The sequence below is a fragment of the Bombina bombina genome, chromosome 4 (genome assembly GCF_027579735.1).
Source record: "Bombina bombina isolate aBomBom1 chromosome 4, aBomBom1.pri, whole genome shotgun sequence".
Taxonomy (NCBI): domain Eukaryota; kingdom Metazoa; phylum Chordata; class Amphibia; order Anura; family Bombinatoridae; genus Bombina; species Bombina bombina.
In genome coordinates, this window is record NC_069502.1 from 1,071,657,764 (window position 1) to 1,071,677,130 (window position 19,367).

General features: G+C 40.3%; 1 protein-coding gene across 1 annotated transcript in view; it reads left to right on the forward strand.

Moving 5' to 3' along the window:
- STON1 (stonin 1) overlaps positions 1 to 19,367 on the forward strand; it is a 294,546-nt gene that overhangs the window by 204,289 nt on the left and 70,890 nt on the right. The window lies entirely within an intron of this gene.

The following is a 19,367-nucleotide window of genomic DNA, read 5'->3' on the forward strand; positions in this document are numbered from 1 at the left end:
CCATTACTTATGGAATATATTCTCCTTCCCAACAGGAAGCTGCAAGAGTCCACCCACAGCAAAGCTGCTATATAGCTCCTCCCCTAACTGCCATATTCAGTCATTCTCTTGCAAGCCTCAACATAGATAGGAGGTCGTGAGAGTCTGTGGTGCTTTCTACTTAGTTTATTCTTCAATCAAAAGTTTGTTATTTTTAAATGGCACCGGAGTGTGCTGTTTATCTCAGGCAGTATTTGGAAGAAGAATCTGCCTGCATTTTTTCAAGATCTTAGCAGACGTAACTAAGATCCATTTGCTGTTCTCACACATTCTGAGGCGTGAGGTACTTCAGAGGGGGAATGGCGTGCAGGTTTTCCTGCACATAAGGTATGTGCAGTAAAATATTTTTCTAGGAATGGAATTGACTAAGAAAATACTGCTGATACCGAAGTAATGTAAGTAAAGCCTTAAATGCAGCGATAGCGACTGGTATCAGGCTTATTAATAGAGATACATACTCTTGTAAAAATGTGTTTTAAAACGTTTGCTGGCATGTTTAATCGTTTTTTAACATATGTTTGGTGATAAAACTTATTGGGGCCTAAGTTTTTTCCACATGGCTGGCTTAAATTTTGCATAGAAACAGTTAACTGAAGCTTCCCACTGTTGGCTGTGGCAGTTTGTTGTGTCTGTTTTTTAAAAACGTCTGTTGTTTTTTGTTTTTTTTGTTTTTTTATCTGTTTTTTGCATTAAGGGGTTAATCATCCATTTGCAAGTGGGTGCAATGCTCTGTTACCTTATTACATGTACTGTAAAAATTTCGTTTGTTTTACTGCCTTTTTTTCACTGTTTTTCAAATTTTGACAAAATTTGTTTCTCTTAAAGGCACAGTAACGTTTTATATATTTGCTTGTTAACTTGATTTAAAGTGTTTTCCAAGCTTACTAGTCTCATTATTAGTCTGTTCTAACATGTCTGACATAGAGGAAGCTCTGTGTTCATTATGTTTTAAAGCCATGGTGGAACCCCATCTTAGAATGTGTACCAGATGTACTGATTTCATGTTAAACAATAAAGATCATTTTTTGTCTTTAAAAACATTATCACCAGAGGATTCTGTCGTGGGGGTAGTTATGCCGACTAACTCTCCCCACGTGTCAGACCTTTTGACTCCCGCTTTAGGGACTCACGCTCAAATGGCGCCAAGTACATCAAGGGCACCCATAGCGTTTCTTTTACCAGAGGATTCTGTCGAGGGGAAAGTTATGCCGACTAACTCTCCCCACGTGTCAGACCCTTCGACTCCCGCTTCAGGGACTCACGCTCAAATGGCGCCAAGTACATCAAGGGCGCCCATAGCGTTTATTTTACAAGACATGGCAAAGGTGGTGAATAATATTCTGGCAGCAGTATTAGTCAGACTACCTGAAATTAAAGGAAAGCAGTTAGCTCTGGGGGTAGATACAGAGCATACAGACGCTTTAAGAACCATGTATGATACTACCTCACAATATGCTTAGTCTGTGGGTGATTTTTTTTTTGACTCAGGGAAGATGATTTAACCTGATTCTGATATTTCTACATTTAAAATTTATGCTTGAGAACCTCCACTTGTTGCTCAGGGAGGCTTTGGCTGCTCTGAATGAATGTGTACAATCGCAGGGCCAGAGAAATTGTGTAGACTGGATAAATAATATGCAGTGCCGGTGTGTTCTGATGTTTTTCCAATACCTAAAGAGGTTTACTAAAAATTTTTTAATAAGGAATGGGATAGACCAGGTGTGCCGTTCTCTTCCCCTCCTATTTTTTAGAAGAATGTTTTCTAATAGTTACCACCACACGGGACTTCTGGCACACAGTTCCTAAGGTGGAGAGAAGAGTTTCTACTCTAGCTAAGCGTACCACTACCTCTGACGAGGACAGTTGTGCTTTTTAGATCCAATGGATAAAAAATGTTTATTCAACAGGGTTTTATCCTGCAGCCCCTTGCATACATTGCTTCTGTCACTGCTGCTGCGGCGTTCTGGGTTGAGTCTCTTGATGAGGCTTTACAGTTAAGCGACTCCATTGGATGAATATATTTGACAAGCTTATGCTAGCCAATTCCTTTGTTTTCTGATGCCTTGTTCATTTGACTAGACTAACGGCTAAGAATTCTGTTTTTTACTATACTGGCGCGCAGAGCGCTATGGCTTATATCATGGTCAGCTGTCGTGACTTTAATAAATAAGCTACTTAACTTCCCTTCAAGGGGCAGACCCTATTCGGGCCTGGTTTGAAGGAGATTATTGCTTATATCACTGGAGGAAAAGGTCATGCCCTTCCTCAGGATAGGTCTAAATCAAGGGCAAAAAAAAAAAAAGTCTAATTTTCGTACCTTTTAAAAACTTCAGGGCAGGTGTGGCATCCTCTTCCTCTAAGGCAAAACAAGAGGGAATTTTTGCTCAGTCCAAGGCGGTCTGGAGACAATCGGACCTGGAACAAAGATAAGCAGGCCAAGGAGCCTGCTGCTGCCTCTAAGGCAGCATGAAGGAACGGACCCCTATCCGGTAACGGATCCTATAGGGGGCAGACTTTCATTCTTTGCCCAGGCGTGGGCAAGAGATGCCCAGGATCCCTAGGCATTGGAATTTATATCCCAGAGATATCTTCTGGATTTCAAAGATTCCCCCCCAAAAAAAGGGGAGATTTCGCCTTTCACAATTATCTGCAAACCAGATAAAGAAGGAGGCATTCTTACATTGTGTACGAGATCCATCCAGTTCCAAGAGAGGAACAGGGACAGAGTTTTTACTCAAATCTGTTTGTGGTTCCCAAGGAGAGGGAACCTTCAGACCTATTTTGGATCTAAAGATCTTAAACAAATTCCTCAGAATTCCGTCATTTAAGATGGAAACTATTCGTACCATCTTAACTATGATCCAGGAGAGTCAATAGAGGACTACAATGGATTTGAAGGATGCTTATCCTCACATTGTGATGCATAAAGATCACCATCGTTTTTCAGGTTTGCCTTTCTAGACAGGCATTACCAGTTTGTAGCTCTTTCCTTTGGGATATCTACAGCCCCAAGAATCTTTATGGAGGTTCTGGGGTCGCTTTGGCGGTCCTTAGACCGCGGGGCATAGAAGTGGCCCCTTATTTAGACGACATCCTGATACAGGCGTCAAACATCCAAATTGCCCAGTCTAATACGGACGTAGTACTGGCATTTCTGAGATCACATGGGTGGAAAGTGAACAAGGAAAGAGTTCTCTATCCCCAATCTCAAGGGTTTCCCTCCTAGGGACTCTGATAGATTCTGTAGAAATGAAAATTTACCTGACGGAGTCCAGGTTGTCAAAGTTTCTAAATTTCTGCCGTGTTTTTTCATCCCATCCGCACCCTTCGGTGGCTCAGTACATGAATGAAATCGGCTTAATGATAGCGGCAAGGGACATAGTACCGTTTGCACGTCTACATTTCAGACCGCTGCAACTATGCATGCTCAGTCAGAGGAACGGGGATTACACAGATTTGTCCCCCTGTTAAACCTGGACCAAGAGACCAGAGATTCTCTTCTCTGGTGACTATGTCGGGTCCATCTGTCCAAGGGTATGACCTTCCGCAGGTCAGATGGGACAATTGTTACAATAGATGCCAGCCTTTTAGGTTGGGATGCAGTCTGGAACTCCCTGAAGGCTCAGGGATAGTGGACTTAGGAGGAGACCCTCCTTCTAATAAATATTCTGGAACTGGGAGTGATATTCCATGCTCTTCAGACTTGGCCTCAGTTAGCAACTCTGAGGTACATCATACTCAGTCGGACAATATACACGACTGTGGCTTACATCAGCCATCAAGGGGGAACAGAAGTTCCCTAGCGATGTTAGAAGTCTTACAATAATTCACTGGACAGAGACTCACTCTTGTCTATCAGCTATCCATATCCCAGGTGTTGAGAACTGGGAGGTGGATTTTCTAAGTCGTCAGACTTTTCTTCCGGGGGAGTGGGATTTCCTCCGGAGGTCAAGACCAAGCAGGAGAGGGCTTTGGTGTTTTTGACAGCGCCTGCGTAGCCACGCAGGACCTGGTATGCAGATCTGGTGGACATGTCATCCTTTCCATCACGGTCTCTGCTTCTGAGACAGGTCCCTCTACCTCAGGGTCCTTTCAACCATCTAAATAGAATCAATCTGAGATGGACTGCCTGGAGACTGAACGCTTGATGTTATCAAAGCATGGCTTCTCCGAGTCAGTCATTGATACCTTAATACAGACATGAAAGCCTGTCTCTAGGAAAATTGAACATAGATATGGTGTAAATATCTGATTGTTATGAATCCAAGGGTTACTCATGGAGTAAAGTCTGGATTCCCAGGATATTATCTTTTCTCCAAGATGTTTTTGAGAAAAGGGTTGTCAGCTAATTCCTTAAAAGGGGACAGATTTTTACTCTGTCTATTTTTTTTGCACAAGCGTCTGGCAGGTATTCTAGACGTTCAGGCATTTGGTCAGGCTTTGGTTAGATCCAAGCCTGTGTTTAAAACTGTTGCTCCGCCATGGAGCTTAAACCTGATTCTTAAGGTTCTTCAAGAAGTTCCGTTTGAACCTTTTTTGTTCCATAGATATCAATCTTTATCTTGGAAAGTTCCTTTTGGGTAGCTAATTCCTCGACTCGTAGAGTCTCCAAGTTATCTGTGTTACAATGTGATTCTCCTTATCTGGTCCTTCGTACGGATAAGGTAGTCCTGCGTACCAACCTGGGTTTTTTCCTAAGGTGGTATCTAACAAGTACATCACTCAAGAGATAGTTGTTCCATGCTTGTATCCTAATCCTTCCTCAAAGAAGGAACGTCTATTACACAATATTGGACGTGGTTTGTGCTTTAAAGTTTTACTTACAAGCTACTACAGTTTTCATCAAACGTTCACCTTGTTTGTTGTCTATTCTGGACAGAGGAGAGGTCAAAAGACTTCAGCAGCCTCTCTGTCTTTTTGGTTAAAAAGCATAATTCATTTAGCTTATGAGACTGCTGGACAGCAGCCTCCTGAAGGGATTACAGCTCATTCTACTAGAGCTGTGGTTTTCACTTGGGCCTTTTTTAAATGTGGCTTCTGTTGAACAGATTTACAAGACGGAGTCTTGGTCTGCGCTTCATACTTTTCAAATTTAACAAATTTGATACCTTGCTTCTTCGGAGGCTATTTTTGGGAGAAAGGGTTTTTTACAGGCAGTGGTAACTTCCATTTAAGTACCTGCCTTGTCCCTCCCATCATCCGTGTACTTTAGCTTTGGTATTGGTATTCCATAAGTAATGGATGATCCGTGGACTGGATACACTTAACAAGAGAAAACATAATTTATGCTTACCTGATAAATTTATTTCTCTTGTAGTGTATCCAGTCCACGGCCCGCCCTGTCACTTTAAGGCAGGTAACTTTTTCATTTGAACTACAGTCACCACTGCACCCTATGGTTTTTCCTTTCTCTGCATGTTTTCGGTCGAATGACTGAATATGGCAGTTAGGGGAGGAGCTATATAGCAGCTTTGCTGTGGGTGGACTCTTGCAGCTTCCTGTTGGGAAGGAGAATATATTCCATAAGTAATGGATGATCCGTGGACTGGATACACTACAAGAGAAATAAATTTATCAGGTAAGCATAAATTATGTTTTCAGTGTTAAAACAGCACTGCAGCCATTACAAGTCCTGTCTGTTTAGCTGTACCGCAAGCCTTTCAGCCTGTAACACAACGTCAGTCCTGCACACGTAAAAATTACGTTTTTTTCATGGGACTTCTATAGTGCAGCCATTACAAGTTTTGCGGTAAACTATCACAAAGTACACTAACACCCATAAACTACCTATGAACCCCTAAACCGAGGCCCTCCCACATCACAAATACTATATTAAAGTTACTAATCCCTAATCTGCCACTCCCGACATCGCCACCACTAATAACATTTATTAACCCCTATTCCGCCGCTCCCCGACATTGTCGCCACTATAATAAAGTTATTAACCCCTAATCCGCTGCCCTCCCGCATCGCAGACACTATTTAAATATTATTAACCCCTAATCTGCCTTCCGCTCACATCGCCCCCTAACTAAAGTTATTAACCCCTAATTCCGCCGCCACTATAATAAACCTATTAACCCCTAAACCGCAAGCCCCCCCACAACGAAATATACTAAATAAACATATTAACCCCTAAACCAAAAGCCCACCACATTGAAATAAACTAATTTAAACTAGTAATCCCTAAACCTAACACCCCCCTAGTTTTATATTAAAATTACAATTTTCCTATCTTAAATTAAAACTTACCTGTCAAATTAAAAAAACTTTGTTTAAACTAACAATTAAACTAATATAACTATTAAACTAAAATTAAACTAACTACCAATTAAATAAACTAAATAAACTAAAAAAAATTACAAAGTATCTAATTAGAAAAAATAAAAAAGACTGGGGGCGGAGCCTAGCAGCCCAGGAGTATGGCCGCACACTAACACGGCTCTGAAGACCTATCTGTTGCAAAGACAACAAAATGGCCAATAACCGGTTCTAATACTTAACAGACAATGGGGCAAACATTTTGACACCTCTTAGGAGCGGATGACACCAAAAGTCCATCTCTCTACCGGAGCAAACAGACCCGAAAAAAGATAGCTACAGAAACTCAAGCAACCCGATGAAGCGAGACCACGTGGCGAGGCACTGCTGATACCCGAGGCTACATAAAAGTCGGAATACACTTTGATCAAACCAACAACAGCTAAAAGAGACATCTAGGGTATACAGACTATAAACAACTTTTGCCCCATGCGTACCTGACACAGTGGGATAGATCAGTCCAGCTCACAGAGCTGCGCGGAAGGATTCAGGAGAAGACTGGGACCCATGGCTACTATACTACAGTCCAATAGCGTTGGATCCAGTCGCAGAGAGGAGCTGCGCCAGCTGGCTGAGTATGTTATCCAGGACGCAGCGACAGGAGAGAGCGGCGGGTGAGAAAAGTCACAGGCCCCCTTTGGTAAGCCACTGACGAACAGGCCCAAAACACTGGATAGCCTAATCTGATAACAATAGCTGGGAATGACATAGTATAACCAGCAAGGCCCAAATATCAACAACACATTTTCACTAGCCAGTGGGATATTGCCTGTAAGAAAACAGCCACAAAAATACAAACACACATCGGTTAGTGGGATGCCCTGTAAGCGAGCACAGAAGGGTGATAAGCAAGCCCAGATGATAACCATGAACCATTTTATGAAGGCCCAGACCCCCACTGCACCTATTGAGCAACACAGTGACCAGAAATTACAAAGTGATATAAGGCAAGAGCAGGAGAAAGACAAAGATGCAGGCCAATCCAGCTCCTCTAGCAGCACTAGAGAAGATTTAAGGACACTTTCCTCGAAAGAGGACATTAAGGAGGTGATGACAGAGGTAAGGGTTCTGTTCAGTGAGCTTAAAAAGGATATATCTCAGGTCAACAATAGAGTGGAAGGTTTGGAGGGGGCACATGCTGCAATGCACTCTGAAGTGCAAAGTAATACACATACCATCTCCCAGCAAAATGAAGCTATTGCGTTCCTACTTGACAAAATTGAGGATCTAGACAACCGTAATAGGAGAAACAATCTTCGTATTAGAGGTATTCCAGAAACAATCTCTCCTGCATCACTGAATAGCAATCTACAGGATCTTTTTAAAGTTATTAAAGGCACACCATCATCCCCAGACATTCATATTGAAAGGGCACACAGAGCGCTGCGGCCTAAACCACCAAGAGATGTCATTGTGCGTTTTTTAAGCTATTTGGATAAAGAAGAAATTGCAAAGGGGGCAAGGATGAAGGCTTCCATTACACACGCAGGGTTTGCCATTCAGATTTTTGCAGACATTTCACCTACTACACTGCAAAAACACAGAGAAATTAAGCATATCACAGAGAACCTCAGAAGTTACAAAATCCCTTATCGATGGGGCTTCCCCATAAGTATAATTGCCAATAACAATGGAATGACAGAAGTTTACAGATCCGAAGAAGACCTGCAGGGCTTTTACAAAGTTCTGGGTATCTCGCCTAAAGACCATCAGGTTAACAAACCAATGCAACGAGAACCAAACTGCCAGGACAATACCAACAATAACGCAATGGCTAATGACAAAGCACTTAAACACGCAGCTGAAGAACAACCGTCCAGCAGTCTCTGGTCAGCAGCCCCACTTGAATAAGAGCTGATGGAAGATAGATAAGTAAAATGTGAACTGTTTAAAACATAAGTATTACCTGTTGGACATACATTAATGTAAATCAAAAATGTTTCTGATTTTGATTGCCTCCAGGATGTATTCCTGGGACTATATCTATATAGGTTATGTTTTCTCAGTTTTTACTGTTTTAGCAGGGAACGTCTTAGTTAAATTTTTCATTGTCAGACCTAAATTACTACTAGTGGACTAGCTGACTTACACATATTTAATCCCCACTATAGATCAAGGTTTACATTTAAGTCACTGTTGTCAGTCTCAAGCCCAACATTATCACTCTTGGCACCGTTTAGATATGGTGTCGGCTCAGACGACAGATTAAGGCGCACATAAAAGACGGGGGAAGAATTATACAGAATAGACAAAGAAAATAGATAACACTTCCCTGCTGGATACTGTATAGTTCACATAACCCGCATATATCACCCCAAGATAAGACATTATGTCCCGTTGCCAATTCAAACCTGTTACTTAAACACTGGCCACCTTTGTACAGTTCTTACTTTATATGATATCATCATCTAAAAATGCAACATAGGATCTCATTCCCCACAAATTCATGTACCCTCATCACATATCACCACAGAGATTAATACCAGTACATTCCTGGAAATTTAGAGGTTATAGCGATAAGATAGGGGGTCCCGGTTAGGATACCCTGTTGATTGTTATAAAGAGATATACACCTTATTTCCTATTTTTACATGATTGTACCTTTTTTCTTTTGTAACTAGTGACCAGTCCTAGAATAAGACACCCCACATGCTTTCTCTACCACCAAATACCAACTTATCTTTTCCTCCTCACTCTCCTCACCTCTTTTCTGCTCGATATATTGGTGCTTAACATGATCATTAGGCATTACGCTATGAAGCTACCCGTTATTTTTCTGGCCTTATACTTTGTATTGACCAGCATGTCTCAACACACCAAGGCACACTCTATTACTTTTACCACAGCGAATGTGAAGGGCTTCAATGTTCCACAAAAAAGAAATATCATCTTGTCTGACTTATACAAACAGAAGAGTGCAATAGTCCTCTTGCAGGAAACGCACTTTAAGAAGGGCAAAGAACCTAAGTGATTATATCATAAATACCCTACAGCTTACTTCTCTTCAGATGCCACCAAAAAAAATGGGGTCTGTGTACTCATAAGACAAGATGTCCCCTTTCAGTTGCTTAACATGGAAAGAGACACAGAGGGTAGATTACTTATTCTGAGTGGCCTATTGTATGGTTGACCTATAACTATAGTAAACACATATTTCCCTAAACTGGCACAAAAAAACGTTTATGCGCCAACTGACGAATAAAATAATTGACTACAGGAAGGGCTTGCTACTCTTGGGGGGGGACCTGAATGTACCACTTGACCCTAAAATAGACACCTATGGAGGATCTTCCTCTATACCCAAAAGAGACATTAAAAGCATCAATTCTCAGCTCCGTGAATTGACTTTACTGGATGTATGGTGTATATTGCACCCGGACAGAGCAGATTATACTTTTTACTCACACCCACACAATACGTATTCATGCATTGACTATATACTGACAGACGCATTGTGCCTTGCCCTAGTAAAAAACATATATATACACCCCATCACCTGGTCGGACCATGCTCCAGTATCTTGCGTGATCAACTGGCCTGATAAACCAGTCTCCCCATTCCAGTGGAGGTTGGATGATTCACTTATAGACCACCCAATTGTCGGGACATAAATAGAGAAAACACTGACAGAATACTTTCAGATTAATGAAAACACTGAGGCGAAATACAACAACATCTGGGAGGCGCACAAATGCGGGATCAGGGGTGAATACCTAAAACATAAGGCCATTCTCAGTAAACAACACAGAGTAAAATATGAATCCTTGCTTAAAGAACTGCAAACACTAGAACATACCCACAAACGCTCACCCGAAAATAGCTTGGTATTAAAGAAACTCACTGAGGTCAGAGTAGAGTTAAATAAATACTTACAGCACAGCCAACAGAAACAAGCATTTATTCTCCGCCAACATTACTACGAGCAAGGGAATAAATCGGGCAGACTCCTAGCAAGAACAATACGGCGTAAACAGCTCAAACAACATATTCACTCAATTAAAAACAAAACAGGTCAAATTAAAAGTGATAGTGTCTCCATAGGAAACACATTCAAAATATACTATGCATCACTGTATAATTTGTCAGGAGAAACTTAAAAGCAACATGAACATGATATCAAATTAAAACACATTACACAATACTTAGATAAAGTAAACATGCCCAAAATATCGGAAGAGCAATCTCTTAAACTAGACTCCCCCATAGAAGGTAAAGAAATTTCAAAGGCAATACACAACCTGCCTGCAGGTAAGAACCCAGGCCACGATGGCTTTGGAGCCAAATACTACAATTATGTAAAAATACTGACTACCGCATCGCAAACACTATAATAACATTTTTAACCCCTAATTTACCGCTCCGGACATCGCCGCAACTATAATAAACATATTAACCCCTAAACCGCAGCACTCCCGCCTCGCAAACACTAGTTAAATATTATTAACCCCTAATCTGCCGCCCCTAACATCGCCGCCACCTACATTATACTTATTAACCCCTAATCTGCTGCCCCTAACATCGCCGCCACTATATTAAATTTATTAGCCCCTAAACCTAAGTCTAACCCGAACCCTAACACCCCCTAACTTAAATATAATTTAAATAAATCTAAATAAAATTACTATCATTAACTACATTATTCCTATTTAAAACTAAATACTTACCTATAAAATAAACCCTAAGCTAGCTACAATATAACTAATAGCTACATTGTAACTAGCTTAGGGTTTATTTTTATTTTACAGGCAAGGTTGTATTTATTTTAACTAGGTAGAATAGTTATTAAATAGTTATTAACTATTTAATAACTACCTAGCTAAAATAAATACAAATTGACCTGTAAAATAAAACCTAACCTAAGTTACAATAACACCTAACACTACACTACAATTAAATAAATTAGCTAAATTACAAAAAAACCCCACTAAATTACAGAAAATAAAAAACAAATTACAGATCTTTAAACTAATTACATCTAATCTAATAGCCCTATCAAAATAAAAAAATCCCCCCAAAATAAAAAAAACCCTAGCCTAAACTAAACTATCAATAGCCCTTAAAAGGGCCTTTTGCAGGGCATTGCCCCAAAGTAAACATCTCTTTTACATGTAAAAACAAAATACAAACAACCCCCCAACAGTAAAACCCATCACCCATACAACCAACCCCCCAAATAAAATACTAACTAAAAAAACCTAAGCTCCCCATTGCCCTGAAAAGGGAATTTGGATGGGCATTGCCCTTAAAAGGGCATTTAGATCTATTGCAGCCCAAAGCCCTAACCTAAAAAATAAACCCACCCAATACACCCTTAAAAAAACCTGATTGGAACAGCCAATATAATGCAAGCTCAATCCTATTGGCTGATTGGAATTCCGATTGGCTGATTGGAATTCCGATTGGCTGATAGAATTCTTGGATGACGTCATTTAAAGAAACCGTCATTCAGTAAGAAGACTCCGGATGAAGAGGATGCTTCGCGTCGGATGTCTTAAAGATGGACCCGCTCCGCGTCGGATGGATGAAGATAGAAGATGCCGTCTGGATAAAGACTTCTGCCCGTCTGGAGGACTACTTCGCCCGCCTTGGATGAAGACTTCTCCCAGCTTTGTTGAGGACTTCGGCCCGGTTGGATGAAGACTTCTGCCGCTTCCTTGAGGATGGATGTCAGGTCTTCAGAACAGTAAGTCGATCTTCAGGGGGTTAGTGTTAGGTTTCTTTAAGGGTGTATTGGGTGGGTTTATTTTTTAGGTTAGGGCTTTGGGCTGCAATAGAGCTAAATGCCCTTTTAAGGGCAATGCCCATCCAAATGCCCTTTTCAGGGCAATGGGGAGCTTAGGTTCTTTTAGTTAGTATTTTATTTGGGGGGTTGGTTGTGTGGGTGGTGGGTTTTACTGTTGGGGGGTTGTTTGTATTTTTTTTTTACAGGTAAAAGAGCTGATTACTTTGGGGCAATGCCCCTCAAAAGGCCCTTTTAAGAGCTATTGATAGTTAAGTTTAGGCTAGGGTTTTTTGTTATTATTTTGGGGGGGCTTTTTTATTTTGATAGGGCTATTAGATTAGGTGTAATAAGTTTAAATATCTTGTAATTTGTTTATTATTTTCTGTAATTTAGTGTTTTGTTTTTTTGTACTTTAGCTAATTGTATTTAATTTATTTAATTGTATTTAATTTAGGCCATTTATTTAATTGTAGTGTAGTGTTAGGTGTTAGTGTAACTTAGGTTAGGTTTTATTTTACAGGTACTTTTGTATTTATTTTAGCTAGGTAGTTAATAAATAGTTAATAACTATTTAGTACCTATTCTACTTAGTTAAAATAAATACAAACTTGCCTGTATAATAAAAATAAACCCTAAGATAGCTACAATGTAACTATTAGTTATATTGTAGCTAGCTTAGGGTTTATTTTACAGGTATTGTAATTATATTTAAGTTAGGGGGTGTTAGGGTTAGGGTTAGACTTAGGTTTAGGGGTTAATACATTTAGTATAGTGGCGGCGACGTTGGGGGCAACAGATTAGGGGTTAATAAGTATAATGTTGGTGGCGGCGATGTCCCCCCAGTGAAAAAGATTCTTCCTGTGAAGGTCCCCAGACCAAGGCAACATCTTTCTTTAGCAACTCTGTGATAGGGTGTAGTATTGTGGATAAATCTGGAAGGAACCTGCCCACATAATTTACAAGGCCCAATATTTGTCGCAGCTCATGTACATCAGAAGGATTTTTCATCTGTTCAATAGCACAAATTTTCTCGGGCCTGGCTTGATGCCATCCCCATTGATGATATGCCCAAAGTAACATAACTCAGCTTTCCCAAAATGGCATTTCTCTTTGTTTAGCTTCAGCCCGGACTCTCTGATAGTCTGCAGCACACAGCTCAATCGCTGATCATGTTCCTCCAACATAGACCCATTCACTAAGATGTCATCCATGACGACTGCTGTGCCCACGTGGTCTCTTAGGAGAGAACTCATTTCTCTTTGGAAGATTTCAGGAGCAGAGGATATCCCGAAGGGGAGTCTGCAAAAACAAAATCGACCTACTGGTGTAATGAAGGTAGTCAGTTTGCAGCACCTGGATCTAGAGGTATCTGCCAGAAACCGCTAAAAGCATCCAATGTAGAGAAGAACTTCGCCCCCGCCAATTTCGGAGCTATGTCTTCAAGTGTTGGCAGCACATATCTCTCTCTCTTCACCGCCTCATTCAGCCTTTTCAAGTCTATGCAGATGCGTACCTTCCCATTCTTCTTCGCAACGGGCACAATGGGGGCACACCAGTCAGTTGCTTCAACAACCTCTTCAATAACCCCCATATTCTTCATACGCAGAAGCTCCTTCTCCACTTGAGGCATGAGCGGGAACGGAATTCTATGGGGAGTGGTAATGCTGTATGGGACTGCGTCACCTTTAAGTGATATACAGACTGGGTTGCAATTCAGTAGGCCCAATTCGCCAAACATATCTTCTGTGATCTCATTCACTCTGGCCACTAGGCCCAAACCACAGGCTGCTTTTCTGCTTAATAAGTTGTTAACACACTGATCTCTAATCACATGCACCCACATGGTGAATTTCCTTTGCTTGTACTCGCAACTGGCAAGAAATTTCCCTGCACAATCAATACGTCCACCAGAACTATGGACTTTTGTTGTAACTTTTGCCAGCTGGGGCTGTTTTATGAACGCTGCAAGAGACATTACAGTGATGTCTGCTCCTCTGTCAATCTTAAAGGCAACTTTGGCTCCCATTACAGTAAGGGTAACCCTCCAATCATCTTCTGAACCTGGCCGTTCAACAAGAGACCCCACAAAGGACACTTCTTGACCCTCCTGGTCGCTATCCACCTGCATCTCCTTAATATATTCAGTCTTACACACGACTTCAAAATGGCCCATCCTGTTACATTTTCTACATCTTTTGTCTTTAGCAGGGCATATAACACTCTGATCATGGGCACGGTTGCACCGTGTGCATCGGGCATGCTGCGCCCATCCACTTCTGGGCCTATCTGTTGTCCTAGGTCTACCACTCACACTGTGCCTTTCACTGGCAGCTCTCCTGAACTGCTGCACTTCATCCACAATACTCTCAGACCTCAGATCAGCACTTTGATTTTTCACCACTTCACTCTGGCGGGCCATCCTAATAGCCCCATCTAATGTTAAATCAGACACGAACTGCAGCTTCAGTGAGACTTCAGCATCTGCAATTCCTATGACTATTCTGTCTCTGATTTGCTCCTCTTTAGCAACACCAAACTCACAGAATTCAGCTAGTTCATACAGGCTGCGCACAAATGACTCCACAGATTCTCCCACACGCTGAGCACGCTTGTGAAAACAAGCCCTCTCATGAATCACATTTTTTTGGGGCACAAAGTGGGCACTGAGTTTATTCATAACTATTTCAAAGTCAAATTCTTCCCCTTCTTGGAAAGTAAAAGCATTGAACACTGGCTCCACATCTTTCCCCAGAGAGTATAAAAGAGAATTAACTTGTACTTCACCACTCTCCTTGTCCAGCTTAGAAGCAATCCTGAAGCGCTGAAACCGCTGATGCCATGTGGGCCAAGCTGCAGGCTGAGAGAAGTCAAAAGGCTCAGGTGGGGTAAACTTTGCAATCGATCAGGAACAGAAGAGCAGGCCAGAACTTCTGACACCATGTCATGAGATGCAGGACACATGCAGGACACAGCAAGGATGGTAAAACTCTATTTTATTGTAGAACATGGAAACATACACCTGGTAGCATTGATCTCACTAACTAACTGTGACACAGACAAACGGACCTAAGCCCCGCCCCCAATCTGGTGACATCAATTCCTGCTCTCATCACACTAAGCTAGCTACAATATAACTATTAGTTATATTGTAGCTAGCTTAGGTTTTATTTCACAGGTAAATATGTATTTAGTTTTAAATTGGTATTATTTAGTTAATAACAGTGACTAATTTAGCTCTATTTTTATTATTTTAAAGTTAGGTGGTGTTAGGGTTAGGGTTACGTTAGGGTTAGGTTTAGGGGTTAATATAGTTTAATTTAGGTTGTTGCGAAGTGGGGGGCAGGCGGTTTAGGGGTTAATAGGTTTATTTAGTGGTAGTGATGTGGGAGGCCAGAGGTTTAGGGGTTAATAGCTTTATTTAGTTGCAGTGATGCCAGGGAGCAGCGGAATAGGGGTTAATAGATATAGTGTGGGCGATGTTGGGGTGCAGGGGAATAGGAGTTAATAACTTTAGTATAGTGGCGGCGATATCGGGAGCGGCAGATTAGGGGTCAATAGATTTATTTCGGTGGCAGCGATATTGGGAGCGGCAGATTAGGGGTTAATAACATTATGTAGGTGGCGGCGATGTTGGGTGTGGTAGATAAGAGGTGTTTAGACTTGGGGTTTACGTTAGGCTGTTAGGTTTAAACATATTTTTTTTTCCCCATAGACATCAATGGGGCTGTATTATGGAGATTTTCATTCCACGATCAAAGGTGTTAGGTTTTTTTCTGACACCTTCTCCCCATTGATGTCTATGGGGAAAGCGTGCACAAGCACGTCAAAACAGCGCTTATATTTTGTGCGGTATGGAGCTTAAAACCACCATATTGCACGCACAAGCCGGCTGTTTCAAAACTTCTAATGGCTGTGCTATAGAGCTTTAAATAACGCAACTTTTGTTGCGTTCGTTAAATTCCCTATAGCGTGCATAACTTGTAATCTACCTGACTGATAGCAGCATCTTTATTTTTTAATAAAATTACTACAATGCTATTTTAATTACTATTACTACACTAGGCAGTATTTTGGGACTAAAGTTGGTGGGAGTGGGGTTTGAAAACGGCTTTGAAAAGTGCCTTTACATTGTGGGAACTGTGTGTTCCTTGTAAATTTATATGTGTGTATATACATATATATTTATGTGTTAATGTGTGTATATACATATATATTTATGTGTTTATATGTGTATATACATATATATTTATGTGTTAATGTGTGTATATACATATATATTTATGTGTTTATATGTGTATATACATATATATTTATGTGTTAATGTGTGTATATACATATATATTTATGTGTTAATGTGTGTATATAAATATATATTTATGTGTTAATGTTTGTATATACATATATATTTATGTGTTTGTTTATATGTGTATATACATATATATTTATGTGTTTATATGTGTATATAAATATATATTTATGTGTTAATGTGTGTATATACATATATATTTATGTGTTAATGTGTGTATATACATATATATTTATGTGTTAATGTGTGTATATACATATATATTTATGTGTTTATATGTGTATATACATATATATTTATGTGTTTATATGTGTATATAAATATATATTTATGTGTTAATGTGTGTATATACATATATATTTATGTGTTTATATGTGTATATACATATATATTTATGTGTTTATATGTGTATATACATATATATTTATGTGTTTATATGTGTATATACATATATATTTATGTGTTAATGGGTGTATATACATATATATTTATGTGTTAATGTGTGTATATACATATTATATTTAAAATTGCTGCTATCGCTGCGCTACTTACCCCCTTCGCTGCACTGAAGCTCTGAAAGTTTTCAGCCACTACAGTTGTAGTTATTCTATGCAGCTGATTCACTAAAGAAACAATTTAGACCTTTCACTAGATTTTCTAACACCATAGTCAAATTACAGGTCAATTGTTTTTTGCAGACTAGCTTCTGTAAGGTGATTATATAGATTAATATATATGCTAAGAACACTGGACCTCACCGTAATTGATGCTGTTTAAACTAAAATAGAAAAACATCCTGGGGTCCTGCTAGACTTCCCTTGGGTTATGGCAGTTAGGTGCTTAAATTAATAAATGTCTTTAATGTTCTCATAACAGCACCAGGAAATCTAGGTCTTGCACTAACATATAGGGCTTAAGCCATGAGATGAATAACCCATCCCCAGGGGTCCTATATATGTATAGATACCTGGACCAACCCTCAGTCTAGTGTAGAGAATCTCTAAAATAAACCCACCAGAGTTTCTCATAGATAGGTGAGATGAGACCTGACATTAAATTATGTATGTAATATAAATATACCCACCTGAAACTACAGCATGACGTCATCAGCTGCAGCCGCCTGATACTCTCTCACTGCAGGCACGCCGGACCCACAGCAGTTACGGAACACATATGCTCTGTCGGATCTCTCCTCTGACACATCAGGCCTTCATTCTAGTTTACCTAACGAACTTGCACAGCTTACTCAAGATATTCAGGTAGAGTCAGATCCTTTTATTCAGATATCCTACTGTTAATTTGAGTCGCAACTTTAAGACCATTCTCTCTCTCTGTTGCCAGCTTATATTAGTATTGTAACAGCTGTTTACTTCTGCTAACTGACTTCTGGCTATATTATGACAGTCTGATTCAAGTTTGAATCAAATAGTTGTTCTAGCCTGTACTAGACTGTCACATTTCTACCTACTTACTTGGCTTACATATATGTATACTTATTGGTGTATTCACCAGCTGTTATTCTTGTCCTAAGTTATCTGCTTATTAGCTTGGTACACCATACTTATATACTCAGCATAGTCAGCTATGACAGACACACTGCAAGCGGAGTGACACGCAGTGTATAGATGCGGATGTGCGCGCTCAGTGTGTGCTCTACATGTAGATGCGGCTGTGCGCGCTCAGTGTGTCCTGCCTTTTCATCTCTGAGCACTCTACTGTGTCAGGTCATGTAGCTGAGCGCTCAGAGATGAAATATTTTGCATCGCTTGCAGTGTGTCACAGCCTTTGGGGCCTATCTATCAAGCTCTGAATGGAGCTTGATGCCCCGTGTTTCTGGAGAGCCTGCAGGCTCGCCAGAAACAGCAGTTATGAAGCAGTCGTCACAAAGACAGCTGCTCCATAACCCTGCAGACTTCACCACAATTCAACCCGATCGAGTACGATCGGGTTGATTGACACCTCCCGGCTGGCGACCCATTGGCCGCGAGTCTGCAGGGGGCGGCGTTGCACCAGCTGGTGCAATGCTGAATACGGAGAGCGTATTGCTCTCCGTATTCAGCGAGGTCAGGCGGACCTGATCCGCACTGTCGGATCAGGTCCACCAGATTTTGATAAATATAGGCCTTTATGTGTAGCTAAATTAATTGTGATTCATGTAAACAATTTAATTATCCACAGTGGAGTTTTATGGACCATTGGTGACCTTAGCCTTAACCTGTAATATATGAGGCTTAGAAAAAAGCCTCCCTTTCAATAAAAATTTCTAGCCATGTGCATTACTTTGGGCTTCGCTATTCCTTAGTGAAATGAAGTCCAAAAATGATGGTGGTCTGCTGCATTCAGCTATTTTTGGTGCTGGATAGATTTGAGAAAAAGTGCAACACACAAATATCTGTTGGTATCCTTTGTTGAAAAGCATACCTAGGTAGGCATAGGAGCAGCAGTGTACTACCGTGAACTAGCTGCTGATTAGTTGGTGCACATATATACCTCTTGTAATTGCTGCTCCTTCAACAAGAGATACTAAGAGAACAATGCATACATCGTAATTAAAGTTAATTGGAAAGTTGTTTAAAATTGAATGCTCTGTGTTTCATGTCCCTTTAATCAGTGGTAACAATAATCCAAAAAGCTCCCCTTCCCCTCACTATTATTATGTAAATATGAGTGGGCTATATGAAATAAGTAACAAAATGGGCATAACAAATAGTCACATGACATAAATATAATTAAAGCTGAAACTGATTAGCATTACACCAACTGACTGGAGAAATGAAATTAAGCAATCTTTGTTCTCTTCTTATATAATTACAACCAAGGTAACTATGGATTGCTGTTTTGAAAAAGAAGGCGGCTATCTATTAGTTTTTATGTTTGTGTGACAAAACATATTGCTAGACAATTCTATTCATAGTTCTTTTGGCCTTTTGATTGATTGATTTAAATTAAATGACCTCATACAATGGTGAAATTAAATGG